At 38.3% G+C, this 17099-nt stretch overlaps 1 protein-coding gene across 1 annotated transcript in view; it reads right to left on the reverse strand.

Annotated features, from left to right (window-relative positions):
* The window catches only part of ADAMTS9 (ADAM metallopeptidase with thrombospondin type 1 motif 9), a 218395-nt gene that overhangs the window by 70580 nt on the left and 130716 nt on the right, over positions 1–17099 (reverse strand). The gene's annotated exons all lie outside the window — the stretch shown is intronic.

The raw sequence follows: 17099 nt of genomic DNA on the forward strand, positions 1-17099 counted from the left end.
CAGGTATTTTCTCTCTTCTTCCTGGCTGGTAATATCTACTGGGGAAAAAGCTGAAGACCCAACTTCTGTTCCAAAGCAATGCATCTCAGTTTGATCCTGACTTCCATTTTTTAAAGTTCTCGTTCAAGTAGTAAAAGGCTCTCAAAGTATAAGATGACTAGCCCCAGGATTTTGTAATTATAAAGTGAATGCAATTAAGCTAAATCATTGCCATTCACACCTATACTCTACAATCTAGCCACTCCCAACCCTCTCAATTAAGTGTGGGAGTTGTTCTCAAATGATAGAAATAGGCCATGCCTAGAATTAAGTCCCTGAGTGATGTTGTTTGTTGTTGTTATGTGCCCTCAAGTGATACAACTGATTAATGTGTTGGTCAGCTAACCAAAAGGTTGGAGGTTTGACTATACCCATGGGAGCCTTGGAGGAAAGCCCTGGCAAGCTTCTTAAAAAAAAAAAAAAAAAACTGAAAACTATGAAGCACACTTTTTTGATACACATGGTGTTGCCATGAGTGGGAGTTGAGTCAATGGCAACAGGTATAAGCATGATTTAGTTTTCTCTTCCTTAGAGGTGTACTAACTCAATGTCATTCTATACTGCTGTAAATATAAAGAAGGAAGCCCACTCATTTCAGAGTTCTGGATCTGGAAATGCCGGGTGAAAGACATTCAAAAACTAAAAGAAGTCTCAAAGGGCACTAAAATGAAAATATTCAGCTTCTATATGTGGTAAGTTAAACGAAACCAAGAATCTTGGTAAATATTCAGACCCAAAGAAGTAAGCTTTCGTGACTTTTCAAAAGCAGAGGGGAGCTAAACTGATTTCCCCTCAGGCCATGGCTTATTTATTTTATGCATCACAAATCAAAACCAGTACTTCTAGTAGTTTAAAAAGCCCTATAGAAGAAGCAGGAGTTCTGGTGGTGTAGCACCTAAGGCATTTGACTACTAACCAGAAGACTGGAGGTTCAAACCCACCAGTGACTCCTTGAAAGCAAGATTGGGCAATCTACTTCCTTGGAGATACTGCCTTCAAAACCCAAGGAGGGGTTGCTATGAATTGGATCTGACTCCATGGCAATGAGTTTGGTTTGGTTTATAGAAGAAGCAGTGGGAAAGCATGGGTTTGGGAGTCAGTTAGGTCTGGATTTATGAATTAATGATTGTACAATGTTGGGAAGGAGTCCCTGGGTGGTACAAACAAGTAATATGCTTGGCTGCTAATCAAAGGGCTGGAGGTTCAAGTCCACACAGAGGCACCTTGGAAGAAAGTCATGGCAAGCTACTTCCAAAAAAAATCTGTCCTGATAGCCCTCTGGAGCAGTTTTTCAACTCATGGAGTTGCCAAGAGTTGGAGCTGATGTGATGACAACTGGTAGATATGATGTTGAGAAACTTGCTCATCTTCCCTAAGTCTCAGTTTTGCTAGCTGTGTAACAGAGTTAAGAAAATTCATTTTGCAAGGATTATATGGAAATTGGGAGCCCTGGTGGCGTAATGCCTAAGGCATTTGACTGCTAACCAGAAGGCTGCCACTCTTGGAAGGAAGATTGAGCAATCTACTTCCATAGTGATACCACCTCAGAAACCCAAGGAGGGGTCGCTGTGAGTTGGATCCGACTGGGAGGCAGTGAGTATTTTTTTTTTTTGGTTTATATGGAAATTATCAGTGATGAATGCAAAGCACCTGGCCCAGGGTTTGGGACGCAGCAAATACTCAGTAAATGGGGGCCTTGTTATTTCTCTACATCCATTCTGATCTATCTAGCCCATTGCAGCTGGGTACTTTTTTGTGTCACATCAGGAAATAAAATTGGTCATCAATTGCTGAGTGTAGTGTGACAAAACTCATTGATTCAGAGAAGCTAGCTTGTCTAAGATGCCTGAAACTCTGTTTTTTAAGGGAAGCTTAGCATGTACCTTGAGTCACTGTTAAGATTGTAGAGTAAAACCTGTGAGAGCCAGAACTTAAAGGGACTGCCTTACTTTTCCAGGTTTCTCAAGTTTTCTGCCTTTGACAAGGTGCAGTCTTACCACTTTCCTGTCACTCTATTAGTAGAAAATATTTGCGTTTCCCTTCTCTGAAGGGTTTCCGCTTTACACAGCTTCCGGTTTTTGCAGGTTTTACTGTAATTAGGTCACATTCAACATTCAATTTCTGATTTTAAAGGGCTTTGACATAGTTAGTCCACTGGCAATTTAAGGTTTGAATTATTTCTGGAAGATGGTACCCACATGCCTGATTGGACACCAATCTCTCTGTCTACCACATTGGGCACCAAAGTATATGCTTTCTTTTTATAAACATTTCTGTGGCCTTCTATCAAATAAAGTTTAAACACTGTGGAAAAATTCAATATTTCATTAGGGCTTAGGTCCTACTATAAAACTTCTGAGGGTGAAGACAGTGTCTTGTATTCACTTTGCTTGCCTTTCCACTATCAAAAGATTTCTTCTCCAGTCTCAAAGCTATAGAGTCAATACTAGTTTTAGGGCCATTTTTTAGTGACCTATTTACAGGAGAAGAACTGAGATTGATTTTCCTTCTTGGGCCAAGAGATGCACCATCTAAAATGTTCTCTGGCCCTCTGATCTCTGAGTTGCACCTGCCATTCTGAGGGTATATAAGTGTGTCTGTGCTGTGCTGAGGTTGGGGTTGGTAAACACATCACATTTATCATCTGCTAAAGCAGGGATGTTTGCAAAGTGGAAACAGGGAGAGGTAGAAACTTCAGAAAAGTTCTTTCCCAGAAGTTCATGCACTGAGAAGCCAAGATAAAACCACATATCTGGAAAAGCTGATCACCTATGTATAGCTTCCTCCGACGCATTCAAATAAGTGGTGTTAAGTCAATGACTGATAATTTGGTGCTCTCTACAACAGAAAGGCAGGCTATTTGTCTTCCCAGAGAGGAGGAACAATGTTATACCCTCAAAGAATTCTGTGATTTATAAAAAGGGCTGTTGACAACAAACCTATCTGAGAAATGGTACAGACTATACTAGCCTAATGCCCATGAGAGTATGGAAATTTCTGTTGTCAAGAAATACATTTGTCTACAGGGGACATTTTGTAATGTCTAGAGACATGGTTGGTTTCCACAATTTGGGGTAGGGAGAGTTGGGTACCAGAGATGCCATTAGATGTTCTACAACTCTCAGAATATCTCCCATGACAAATTGCCCCAAATGGTCCCATATGTCAACAGTGCCAATGTTGAGAAACCCTGCTTTACACATATTCACAACCCAAGAACGGCCATCTTAGTCCCTATTCAAAAACATGGTCTCCTGCTTCCCAGAGAGAAGGCTCATTACGATTCCTCCTCCTTTTAAAAAAGTACCCAAAGAGGAACCTACACTGTCACACTTACACTCAAGTGTGACTGATTTCTAGATACTGCTGGGTTATTACAGATATTTACAATCTATCATCTGTTAGGGAAGCTCTGTTTGATTGAAATTAAGAGAAATGTACACATACAGACACAGTTAGTGCTATCAGAGCATTCCGACTGTTACCACACACTGAGGAGATATATTCTTCCTCAGAAACGTCCATCCACATCTCATACCTTTCTTTCTAAAGAAGGAAAGTTGCCATACAGACTTGGACACATTTGTACAATTTATAATCTCTAATCTTCCCTCCTCCACTCACCAAGCGATGCCACTAGCAGTTTGCAAATTCAAGTCTCATGAGACAAGTTTGAGACCTCATATTTTTAGCTCATCCTTGAGAATCTTGCTTGTATTTAACTGACTGTATATATATATCTATATATACACACACACACACATATATGTGTATATATATACACATGTTGTTGTTGTTATGTGCCATCGAGTCAGCCCCGACTCATAGCAACCCCTCCTTGGGTTTCCAAGGCAGTGTCACTACAGAAGTAGGATTGCCCAACCTTCTTTCCGAGGAGTGGCTATAGTCAGTTAAATACACACACACACACATACACATATGTATGAAATTCCAATCTCCAGAGAGCAAGCTTTCTGACAGATAACCAGCATCACTCTGTGGGCTCTGCCACAGAGACTTGGAATGTGACTTGTCCATCTCCTCACCAGATGCCTCCTCAGGGTTTTTCTACATTGGCACTATCAACAATTTGGGTGAGAAGATTTTTTTGTTGCAGGAGCTGTCCTATGCATTGTAGGATGGTTAGCAGCATCCCTACCCTCTGCTCACTAGATGACAGCAGCAACCCCCTCCTATATGTGACAACCAAAATATGTGTCCAGAGAGTGCCAAATGTTTTGGTGTGGGGAACAAAATTTTCCCCAATTGAGAACCACTGGATTACCTTAAGGTTGTTGTTAAAACCGAATTGATTTTAATTGACTTGATGGAGGTAGGGGCCACAGGGCTTCTTTGTGGATGGGGTTGTAAAGGCCTGCTGAACATCAATCTAACAAGCTCAGGGAAGCCCTGGTCTATAGAACAAGTGACATGTACAAGTTGAAATCAATTCCTGTACACAACAATGAATATCTCAATGACAACGTCCAGAACAAACAAGTTTTTCTGGACCGCACTTCCTCCCTGACATCATGTCCGTAACCCCCTACCTCTATGGAGTTCCTGGATATTTCACTTCTGATAAAAGATAACCAATGAGAAGGAAATAATGGTATCACTCAGAAAGAGGCGAATAGTAACGCAGAAATAGGTGAGTTGGCTGGGTGGGGGCTTTTTTTATAAAGCTTAAGGAAAACAAACAGCATAAATTTCTGGCAAAATTCTTTAGTTTTCAAAGGAGTCTGGTTAGCAGTGAATAAAAAACAGGAGTCTATATATGGCCAAATATTTACTGGAATTTACTGGCAAGACTTGCAATAAAATCTGTATTTCCCTGGGAAAAGGGAAGCAAAAATCACATCATTCCCAGAGGTCTTTCATTTCAGCTACATGGGTGGGAGGGGGTGGAGGAAAGAAGGGAGGAGACAAGGAGAAGAGAAAGTCATGGAAAAAAAAAGCCAAGGAGAAACTAGGAAGGCTGCTGTTCCTCCAGAGGTCTGACTGGAGCAGCAGCTCACTTTATGATGATGTTAGTGTGCAAATTTGAGATTAAAAACAGCTTCCTAAAATGGGTCTAACATTTCAAAGTCCTGAGATAAATCCAAAGCCATTCTTTGCTTTCTGTGTAGTAAAATACACACTCTGACAATATTTTTGTTTCTTTAAAATTAAAAAAAAAAAAACACAACTTATTTTGAAAACAATTTTCAACTGCCTAAGGTATATGACTGTTAACCAGAAGGTTGGCGGTTCAAACCTACCACCCACCCCTCAGAATGAAGATGGAGCAATCTACTTCTGTAAAGATTTACTGCCTCAGAAATTCAATGGGGTCTCTATGAGTTGGAACTGACTCAATGGCAGTGGGCTTGGGCTATAGACAAATAACAAGAACATCACAAAGAACTTCCTTATCTCCCTTATCCAGATTCCCCAACTGACAATATCTCACTACATTTGCTCCCCCCTCTCTAATGAGCCTTGGCGGCACAGTGGTTAAAATGCTCAGTGACTAACCAAAACGTTAGCAGGTTGAACCCTCCAGCCACTCCATGGGAGAAAGATGTGGCAGTCTGCTTCCGTAAAGAATTACAGCCTTGGAACCCTATGGGGGCAGTTCTACCTTGTCATACAGAGTTGTTTTAAGTCAGAATCTAGTTGATGGCAGTGGATTTGGTTTAGTTTCTCTCTATATATGGAGTCCCTGACTGGTACAAATGGTTAACATGCTTGGCTGATAACTCAAAGTTTGGTAGCCCACCCAAGCATACCTCAGAAGAAAGGCCTAGTGATCTACTTCTTAAAAATCAGCCACTGAAAACCCTATGGAATATGGTTCTAGTCTGACACACATGAGGTCACCATGAGTTAGAACTGACTTCATAGTAACCAGCTGGTTGGTAGCTCTCTCTCTGTACACACACCATTATCATTTTGTCTGTCCCTGAACCATCTGCAAACAATCTGTAGACATACTACCTCATCATCTCTTAAACTCTAGTTTCTGTAAGTCAGGGACACTCTCACATAACTACCATATAATTAATTCTCCAAGTCAGAAAATCATTATTGATACACTTCCATTTGATCCTCTGTATTTCTTTTTAATGACTTCTTCTTCTGACACAGTTAACTATTTCTAGATTTCTAGGTCATGTGATAATGAGTTCAGTTCCTGAATGCTGGGCTCTTTCATTCATATATTAATCTATGATAAGCCACCAAGCCTGATGGGCTTTATCAGCCAGAAGAAAATTAAGGCTTGGGGCAATTAAGCAATAGATTTGGGGCACAGTTTCACAGTTTTTTTTTTTTTGAAATGCAGTGTCAATGTCTACTTTTCTTCCTCTGTCCAGATAAGAAAAAGGAAGCCAATTCATTGTGTTTTTCCCCCTATGCTTACCAAACTCACACATCATAACCACGTCCTGTCATTCACCTGCTACGTGGACCAGCGAATACAGCAGATGGTGGGAAAAGGAGAGGCGAGGAAAGGAAGAGGGTGTAAGGGTAGAACTCCAAATGGTCGGCTGTCCCATCAATGGGAATAAGTAAGATTTAGTCTTGCCAAAAGAAGAGTACAACTCCTACAGTTGAGTTTTAGCTCAATAAAGAGTTTGGAAGACACTTCAGTGCATTCAGTGTGCTTCCTTTAACCAAAGAATTACTAGTGTGGGAATACTTTCTAATAAATTTTAATTTCTTTGTTTTTCAAAACTCATTGGTAGTGCTACAGCATGTTATATCCTACAACAAACCTTATCATCACAAAAATCTGTAAACTATTTAGTAAAACTGGCTCTAACAAAATCTGATTTATCATTCTGAATATCTACATACCTGCTGAATAAAGAAAACATTTAGATTTATTACCTCAAGTTATTCCATTTATCTTTGTATATTAAAATGCCAGAAACATCATCCAATGTGTACTTAATATTTTTTTTTCCTCACAGTGTTCTAAGAGGCCCAAATCTTGCTCTTAACTTGGTTTAAAATTAAGGGAAAAAATGTTGTCATACTTATATCCCCCTTAGAGCTCTGAGAAAGTCTGTAAATGGCTCAATAACCATGTCTCAAATAGTTACAGCCTAGAAGAACAGAAAATCTTAAAATTGTAAATGTCCTCTTTCCACAGAGGTTACATTTCACCATTTCACCAACAAAAACTGGTATGAGGGAATTATATCTTAATTAAAACCAAAGTCTTGAAAGTCAGCAAGTTCTGGGTTCAAATCCTGATTTGGCCACTTCCCAGCAATGTGACCTAGTACCAACTAGTTAACTTCTCTGATGGTACTGACTTTATCAAGTTGAGAGGATTAAATTAGCTATTATAAGTAACTTGTTTAGCAAAATTCCTAGCACAAAGTAAATGCTACAAAATATAAGCAATTGTTTTAATAAAAAAAAATAAAATTCATCCTTATAACTATTTGAGGAAACACACTGTGCAAAGTTAAGTTGAGGGGGGCAGCTCTTCTGGGGCTAATTGAAGCTATTCATTCATATGTTTTCTAAGAGATTTCAGAAGAAAGTAACTTATAATTATTTGAATTGTTTCCCTTTTTAGTGCAACCTGAGGAGTATGAGCATAATAATGCTTCTAGACAACAGGCTAACTGAATGGTTGATTAATTCAAGATGTCACCCTCAAGTAAAAAAAAACAACAAAAAAACCTATCTACCTAGATTTACATAGACCATTGGAAAAGACAATTGATGATATTATCAGTACTTAGCAGGTGATGCTGACATATACATTTTAATTTCTGAGGGCTCTTCCATATGTGGTATGAATGTGAATGAATCCATAAGGGTTTTCTCAACACTGCAGAGGCTAAATTTTGCAAAGATAAATGATGAATGTTATACTGATAGAGAAGATGTCATCTCAACTCATTTTTCTGATGTGTCTTTGAATTGGGGCCTACAAAGTTAATCTGCTCAACTTTCACATGGGCTAGTGAACGTGAAGATCTGCCTTCCTGAAAGTTTTCCTCCAAAGAGGGAAAGGTCTCTTAGAACTCAAGTGTCTGCAAGATAGCTACCCAGAGTTTTCCATTTTTGCCTTCTCCCAAAAAGCATCAATCAAGTGTTGCCCTTGCAGCCCACCCGAACACATAAACATGTTTTCTCCTTAACTGCACTTACTGCCCTGATGAACCTGAACTCTGAGATGCACAAGAGGAGAGTTTGTTTTAACAGCTGCTTTTACCTTGAGGCCCTGGGGTTACAGCTCTCAAGACAGCTGTTTCTGATAGCCTCTCTTTTCACTGTGTTCTCCTGTTTTGTTTTTTTTTTCCTAAAGCCCAGCTGTTAAGGAACACCCACTGAAGTTTTCCAAAACAATGGCACAGGACGGAAGGGCAAGAGAATGCTACTCATTAGGTGCAAGGACATCCTATATAGCAACCCATTATGTTCTGACATAGCGTTTTTCTCTCCAATTTACTTTGATACATTTATTGACTTTGTGCCTAGTTTATCATTAATTACTAATGATATCCTGTAACTTATTACCAGTCTCTCCAGTAAGGTTGCCACTTGTTACAGGTAGCTATTTAAATTTAGATTAATTAAAATGAAATCAAATTTAAAAAGTAGTTAGTTTCCCAGGCACATTAGCCACATTTCAAGTGCATAGTAGTCACATGTGGTGAGTGGCTTCTGTATTGGAAAGCAAAGAGAGAGAACATTTCCATCACTGCAGGAAGTTCTGTTGAACTGGTCTGGGGAGGGCATATCCTCTTTCCAACAGAAGACTGGGGATGCATGTCATGCTCAGAAGGATGGGGTTACTTCTGAATTCAGCCTACACGGTCTTCTTCTACAATAGTCCCCAGACACTCTTGGCTGTCTATTTTCTCTTTCATAAATTTCTGGAAAGGGAAGCTGTAGTCATTAAAACCATCCAAGATGATGATCCCACTTTAGAGGAAGAAACAGCAACAACAAAGGTGGTGGTGACAATCCATGCATCCCAGGTCTTTTGCTTGGAACCCATCACATAACAAAGGAGCCATGCAAACTCTCAGGCCACAACTTCCCATACTTGTGTGGAGACTGAGGACCCCAGTAAGGAGAGGGCAGAAGACAGGGTCTTCCACTTATCTTGGCTCTCAGAACAATGAACTCTAGGTTCTAGCGTAAAAGAGAAGCATATGCTAACAATTGGAGGTTTTCAAAAGTTCCATGCCATCAGCCACAGGGACATTTATCACTGAATATGATTGAACAATTGTACATTTCAAAGGAAACATAGGATCATTAATTTATATTTATTGAGCAAACATTTTCAGTGGTCATGAAGATATATGCCTTAATAGCAATTTCTATTTTTGTGTTCATGATGGTGATGCAGGGGCGTGGGGTGGGGGTGGGGGTGCATGGGGTGGAAGTGTCACTTCTTTAATTACATGTGTTTAATTAGTTTTGTTAATTTAATACCATATTCTCTTTTTCCACTAGAATAAATTGTTTTGACTTGTTCATTGTTATATTCTTAGTACTAGAACAGTGCCTGGCCCACAGTAAACAATGAAAAAGTATTTGATGAAAACTGAATAACTTTTTTTTCACTTCCTCCTTCTCTCTCCATAAAATAAATCTTTCTCAATTACTTTTACTAATCTCCAGGATTCTCCCCAGCCAATTAGTCCTGGACTTGACCTCTACCTCCCACTCCACATTCCAAAGTTACCATTCTTTTTGATTCCAGAAGGGCAACTCCAATGACATGAGTCAGGGAGGAGACCTATACTCCTCCTCACAGTCCAGTAACCTTCCTTTCCCTGCATCCCCACCCTTGGACTTTTTAAAAGCCTAAGAATAAAAATACTTCAAGTTACCATGAAATATGAAATGTCATAAAGTAGGAACAAAGTCTCTGATAAGCATATGATCACTGTCATTATTGCAAAATAAAAAATAAGCCGGTAAATTTTGATTCCAATGAAATAGATGCAGGCAAGTGCTCTGAACACATTTGAGGTGTGAGAAGTTTAGAGAGTGTTATTCTACACTGAAGGAGCCCTGTTGGTGCAGTGGTTTGGCTGCTAACCAAAAGCTGGGCAGTTCAAACCCACCAGCCACTCTGTGAGAGAAAGATGTGGCAATCCGTTTTTGTAAAGATTTGCAGCCTTGGAAACCCTACTCTGTCCGATAGGATCACTATGAGCTGGAATCGACTTGAAGGCAGTGGATTTAGTGTTTTGGATTCTATACTTAACTCAGGTAAACTTTGTAATTTCATGTCATAATTTTTTTTAGTAAAAAATTATTACATATTTTTTATACTACATAATGATAAAGTCAAATGTGGCTTTTTTTTTTTTTTTTTTAAGTCACTAGCAGTGTAAGATGTGTCTTCATTTTAGTTAACCGTATTTCTGGAAAAATAAGTGCAGATGCATTTAACATGATATTCTTTATGGCCAAAATATTTATTTCATCCTGAAAGAGTGAAGAGTTTTTTGCCATTCCCTAAACTTAAACTGATCATGGGGATGGTGCAGGACTGTGTTTCATTCTGTTGCACATGGGATCTCCAGGAATCAGATACCGATGTGACAGCAGCTAACAACAACAAATGTTAACAGTTGTTTTAAGTGCTTGTAATGGTTAGCTTTAAATAATTGGAATGTACCAATAAATAATATAAATTTGGATTTTCTTATTGTTGCAATCAAATGGACAATGTTAAAATTAGCTGGTGACATAAAACCTAAGGCACTGGACTGCTAACCAGAAGGCTGGTGGTTCAAACCCACCAGCCACTCCTTGGAAGGCAGGTTGGGAAATCTACTTCCGTAGTGATACCACCTCGGAAACCCAAGGAGGGGTTGTTGCTATGAGTCATCAGATCTGACTTGATGGCAGTGAGTTTTTTTTTTTTTTTTGTTAAATAATAGTAAGGTTAGGTGGAGTTTGAGTTTTAGGCATATGCTTTATTGTACTTTCAGTTTTAGGCACATACTTTATTGTATAATAGAGGAGGCTTAAAAAAATTTAGTCTGAACATGAGCTGTTTCTGTCTGTCAAAATAACAGGATTAATACTGTCATGACATGGACACTGAGATCTTATCACTAATATATATTATCACATAGTCAAATAAGTTCCTATCAGACACTCCCTTGGGAATAACAAGAGAGTTAAGTGCGATGTGCATTTGCTCAGCTTGGCCCAGCACATGGCAAATGCTCAGAAAATGTTAGCTATTGTTATCATCATTTACACTGGAGAAGTTATCTTATTTAGCTCCTTATTTTAAAAAAAGAAAAAAAAATCTAATTTACATACCAATAAAAACCCCAAAAACCCAAACTTCTTGCTATTGAGTTGATACTAACTCATAACAACTCAATACCAAAAAAATTAAACTCACTGCCATCAAGTTGTTTCTGACTCATAGTGACTCCCTTGGGTTTCTGAGGAAGTAGATCACCCCATCTTCCTTCCGTGGAGCAGCTGGTGAGTTTGAACCACTTACTTTCTAGTTAGCAGTCAAGTGCCTTATCCACTACACCACCAGAGCTCCTTAATAGGACAGAGTAAAACTGCCTTACAGGGTTTCCAATGCTGTAATGTTTATGGGAGCAGACAGCCATATCTTTCTTCCGTGGATCAGCTGGTAGCTTTGATCACTGACCTCCCATTAGCAGCCAAGTGCTTAATCATTGCACGACTAGAGCTCCTCCTAACAACCAAAACCAAACTCATTGCCATTGAGTCGATTCCAACTCACAGTGACCCTCTTTGGGTTTCCAAGGTGGTAAATCTTTATGGAAGTAGATTGCCCAGTCTTCCTTCTGTGGAGTAGCTGGTGGGTTTGAACCACCAACCTTCTAGTTAGTGGTCAAATGCCTTAGGCACTATGCTACCAGAGCTCCTTTAACTCACGTGTTGTTGTTGTTGTTGTTTGCCATCGAGTCGGCCCCAACTCATAGCGACCCCTCCTTGGGTTTCCGAGGCAGTATCGCTACGGAAGTAGGAATGCCCAACCTTCCTTTCGAGGAGTGGCTGGTGGGTTTGAACCGCCAGCCTTCTGGTTAGCAGTCAAGTGCATTAGCCACTATCTACCAGAGCTCCTTTAACTCACATAGGGACATCTTAATTTTGGTCTTTTTACCCTCTCAATTACAATAATAAACTACAGTACAAAATTCAATAGAAGAATGCGATACTAATAGGCCTATGGGGTCATTTTTGTGATTTATGTTTTTTTTTTTTTTTTGAAAAGGGTAGGCTTTCCTGAAATAACTTTATTGTTATAATATTTGAAAAAATTTTCTTTAGTAAGACATGCTTTCATTTTCTGAAACGTATTGCAAGTGAACAAATAACAAAACTGACAAATGTTGTAAGCTTTCTTTTTACAGTTATATGAACATGAAAAATAAGGACTAAGAAAAAATATGCATATTAGATTACTATTTCCTCTACCTATCTCCTCATCTATATTCAGAACCATTTCTTCTAATCACTCTTTTTGTCTTCTGGCTATGTTTTATTATTTTCTACAAATTCAATAAATGGAGCATTCATATTTCATACTTGAGATTCAACGAATCAGGACAACAGTATTAGAAAAGAAAGAAAAACAACAAAATGTTAAGTAAGCCCCATATATTTTTGGTTATACCACTAAGTATCATTTCCAATTCAAATATTTTAGAAATATCCCTTTAAAATACATATTTGAACTATCCAATTATACAAAGCTTGCTATTAGGCTATTCAGATTTTTAGGGTGGGGGTAGTACAGGGTATTGGGAATTTACAAAATTAAAATGTATTTTTTAAAAAATCAAAAGAAACACAAATGTGCATTTCTAATTCACATAGCCTACTTGCCTTTACAGTCTGCTGATAAACACTGATTTTTAAACATTGCATATAAAATTAAATAACATGAAAAAAATAAATATGCTTTATTACATAAACACATAGAAATCTGTGCTGCTCAAAATATTCAGAAAATACTAGGTTTGGCTGCTTACAATGGCGCTCAGAAAATATGGTAGTGATATTTACAATCTTTATTTTCTTCTGGAGACAGATGCAGTGAGGTGATAAAATACTGATGTCAGACATTTTCTCTTACTACCTACAGAGGCTACAAACTTTAATATGAAAATGAGGTAGACACAAATTCATGAGTTGGTCAGGCAGAAACAAAAGCACAGTTCCTTGGTGAGCTCATAAATTCTCATTATTCAGGTCGACAAGCGTTAGTTATTTCAAAGCACCTAAAGCAAGGCTCAGAGAACACTTTCAGGTTTGTCATGAAAAAGGCAAACAAGCAATTTCTCCCAAGGAGAATCCCAGTCTCCAAGTTGATTAGCAAGCAGATACACAAGGGGTAACACATAAAGGAAGGCTGCAGCGCCATCTTGGATCTATGACATCACCTAGCAGAGGTTTTTTTTTTTTTTTTAACTTTAATTATCTACAGGCATTAGCTCACTCTTCCCAACGTGTCCCTCTAGTCATGGGTGGGTGCATCCACTACTCAGTCTGTACCAGGGATGGGCTGCAGGAGCTGAATAAAAGGCACATTGGTTTAAGAACCTTATTTCAAAAGTAAATATCCCCTGGAGTTTTCTTAAAACCAAACAACAGTTTAGCTTAACTAGTAAAAAATGTCTGCCTTGAACATTATGATCTTTTAAGAACTATTTATATAGGATCCAACTGACAATAGCAACTCAAAAGATTAGACAGGAAGCTTAGGGAGCAGTGAGTTAATGTTAATGGGGGAGGAAGATCTCAAAAAAAGATGGTGAGAATGGTTGTACAATTTGAAGAATATAGTCAAAGTCACTGAATCGTACATGTAGAAACTGTTTGAATGTTTTTGCTGTGTAGATTCTCAACAACAAAAAATACATACAATTAAAAACAAAAAGTAAAACATTACCAAAAGGACACATTAAAAAGAAGATAGAAAAGGATTCATAGGAAGATGGGTTTCACAATTACGATTCGAAATCTCCAATGACTTGAGCCAGAATTAAGGGTCTGAAACTTGGACCCTAAGCTCACAAAAGCTTCATGTAAGAGACACAGGAAGCCATATTTAACAGCCATTTGGAGTTTCTTTCCTAAATACTGCTCTTAAGTAACAAGTGTTGAACTAGACTATCTGCATGCTGACCTTGGAGAAGGCCTGCTCCACAGCAATAGTTCCTTCTGCAAAGTATCTACAGTGTGGGAGTGCTTGTGGGAAGACGGCAACCAGGCTGGAGCTCTAAATGCTACCCTTGATCTCTTAAAAAGTCAAATTTGCTTTCTCTGGAAAGCAGCCTGTTAGCACCTCACATGTAAATTTTTGTTTGTTTGTTTGTTAATTTAACTGTCAGTTAAAATGATGAAGCACCATAGAAGTGTTTTTATGGCTGTCAACATAATTCACTGAGGTATGCTTATATTTAGAATTACTAAGAAGTTGTACCACAATCCACAGAAATCAAGATAAGATTAAAATTAAAATTCTACAATAAGAATTTCAAAGACTGCCCTCTCACACACATATTTAGGATAAGTAGATATTACAAATATATCTATTTAAATAAAATGCTTTTTAGTTAGAATTAAAAAAAAAAAAAAATTAAAAACCTTGCAGAAGTGGCATTGCTCCTAGTAGACTGCAGAGGCATTTAAATATGTGTTCAAATAATGATCATGTAAAGTACAAAGGAAGCATTTAAATCACATAGGAAGCAAAAATATTTAAAAATCCATGTGTTTGCTTCTGTGCATAGCAGGGCAAATTTTACTCTCTGTACTGTTTTAGAAAACTGTGCCAGCCCCAAGAAGAACAACTAAATGAAATAAACTTAAAGTCTCCAGTTACAATAAGAGGCCATTGACATTTTTCAAATTTAGCATTCAACCAAAATTAACCAGTTGCCACAAAGTCAATTCTGACTCGTGGGGACCCTATATAGGGCAGAGTAGAACTGCCCCACAGGGTTTCCAAGGCTGTCAATCTTATGGAAGCATACTGCCTCTTCGTTCTCCTGGAGCGGCTGGTGAGTTCATACTACCGCCCTTTTGGTTAGCAGCCAAGTGCTTTAGTCATTGCTTTTGCAGGGCTCCTTTCAACTGAAATTACTCTTTTTAGAATATCTGTAGGACAGGGTGGTAATCTGTATCAAAAATTTGAGCTGTATTTAAAAGTGTTCAAACAAGACAATGTTGTGGAGATATATATACATATCCATTCTCCTAGTACTATGTTTTATAATTCTCTAAATATGTTTTCCCAAAGAATCCCTCCAAGAAAGAAAAATATGGAATGATCAATGGAATTAGAGTCTGGAAAAGGGAAATATGGATTTCTTTTTGCACCAAACCACAGGAGTTTGCAATGAAGAGGCTTGTCTTTGAGGCTTAAGAGATGTTTCTTGGTCAAAATTAAAGAAATAATACTTTTTAGAGAGCTCATAGACTTCTTGAAACTCCTAACTCTGGCGTTGCTAATGCTGCTGGCTGAACAAACAGGATGAAAACATAATGGGCTCAGGGGGGAAAATTTCATGAAAAATAATATGTAATAGGTGACTTAGGGAAATTAGGAATATCAGAGAATTATTCCTAACAGTCCAAGGTCATTTCTGATCTTCTTCAAAATGTTCATTTTCAGCAGGTGGGAGGGGGGAAGGTGCCAGTATTGCAGACAAAATACTCCTGGTGAACTATACACCTGAATCAAAGTGGTATTTCTTAAGCTCTTGAATGAAATTCTTATAGCCCAGCTAAATAGTGCCAGTTGAAAAAAATTCTAAATTAGTCTAGATTTCTACTTAACACAAAGTATAGGAATTACATAGCCAGTGTTATACCTGCAGAGACAATCTCAGACATTAGAAGCCTTGACTCTTAGAAAGTACTTATAACAGGTATCAGCCACATCCCTTCAGTCAATCTGCTCTTCAGCTGGTTTCAGAAATGATTAAGACTTTTCCCCCAGAAACATTGAATAAAAAAGGTTTGTATGTATGACCTAATATAATACACTTACTCCTCACTTATTGACTGTCATCTTATCCAACATTCTGCGTTTATGACAATAGTATGAAAAAATCTACTATCTGACTATTTTGCACATTAATGGCATATGTTTGACAGTAACAAATGCCAAGGTACAAGATGAGAGTAATGCTGCCTGTGATGGGTAAGGTTATGTGTCAGCTTGGCTGGACCATGATTCCCACAGTTTAGCAGTTATGTAATGATGTAATATGGCAGACAGGTAATGATTTAATTTGGCAGTTACGTAATGATGTAGTGATCCTTCATTTTGTGATCTGATATAGTCATTCCTGTATTTTCACAAAATGCCGATTTTTATGTAATAACCTGATCTTTGGAATCTAACTATCTCAATAAGTAAGGAGTGAATGTACTAAATTAGAGTTCAGTGCAATTAATGTATTTCTATGAATATTCACTCTATTTACATGCAACAGCTCTAATGGTCCTACAGCTTATGGCACAACTTAGCCACAATATTGTTTTGACACAGCTAATCTTTCTGTTTGCCAAAAGCTATCGCAGAAGTTTGCATCGTATTTGCAGTGGTAAACCTGTCTTACAACATCAGGTAGCTAACTAAGCAGAGAGTAAGGGAAGCTAAGGGCCAAGGCAAAAAATAATCTGAGATGGGCTTCCTGTCTTGGTGGAGGAGAAAGAATATTTCAGACACCTTGCAAGGCACCAGGTCAGAGATTCCACTGTTGGTCATTTTCACAATGATTTCAACCTTTGTGATGACTATGTTGAGAGCTGTACCCAAGTCACACAGAGGCAAATCATAAAGTCACAGAAGAGAAAACTGCTTTGGCCTCAATAAGCAGGTTATCTTCCCCCAAAAATGTCAAAATTGCCACATCTTAGAAAAAGAAAGAATGTCTGCTATTGAGTTGTCTGCTGAAATTACTCTGAAGCTTAATAACTACATGCAGTTGTTATTTGTTGTCTTAAATATATATAAATTGCCCCCTACCCAAGTGTTCTAGGTAAGGAAGCTACTTGGCACCAGGCCCTGTATG

This window comes from Orycteropus afer, unplaced genomic scaffold, assembly GCF_000298275.1.
Source record: "Orycteropus afer afer isolate SDZICR_OR568_19922 unplaced genomic scaffold, OryAfe1.0 scaffold00201, whole genome shotgun sequence".
NCBI lineage: Eukaryota > Metazoa > Chordata > Mammalia > Tubulidentata > Orycteropodidae > Orycteropus > Orycteropus afer.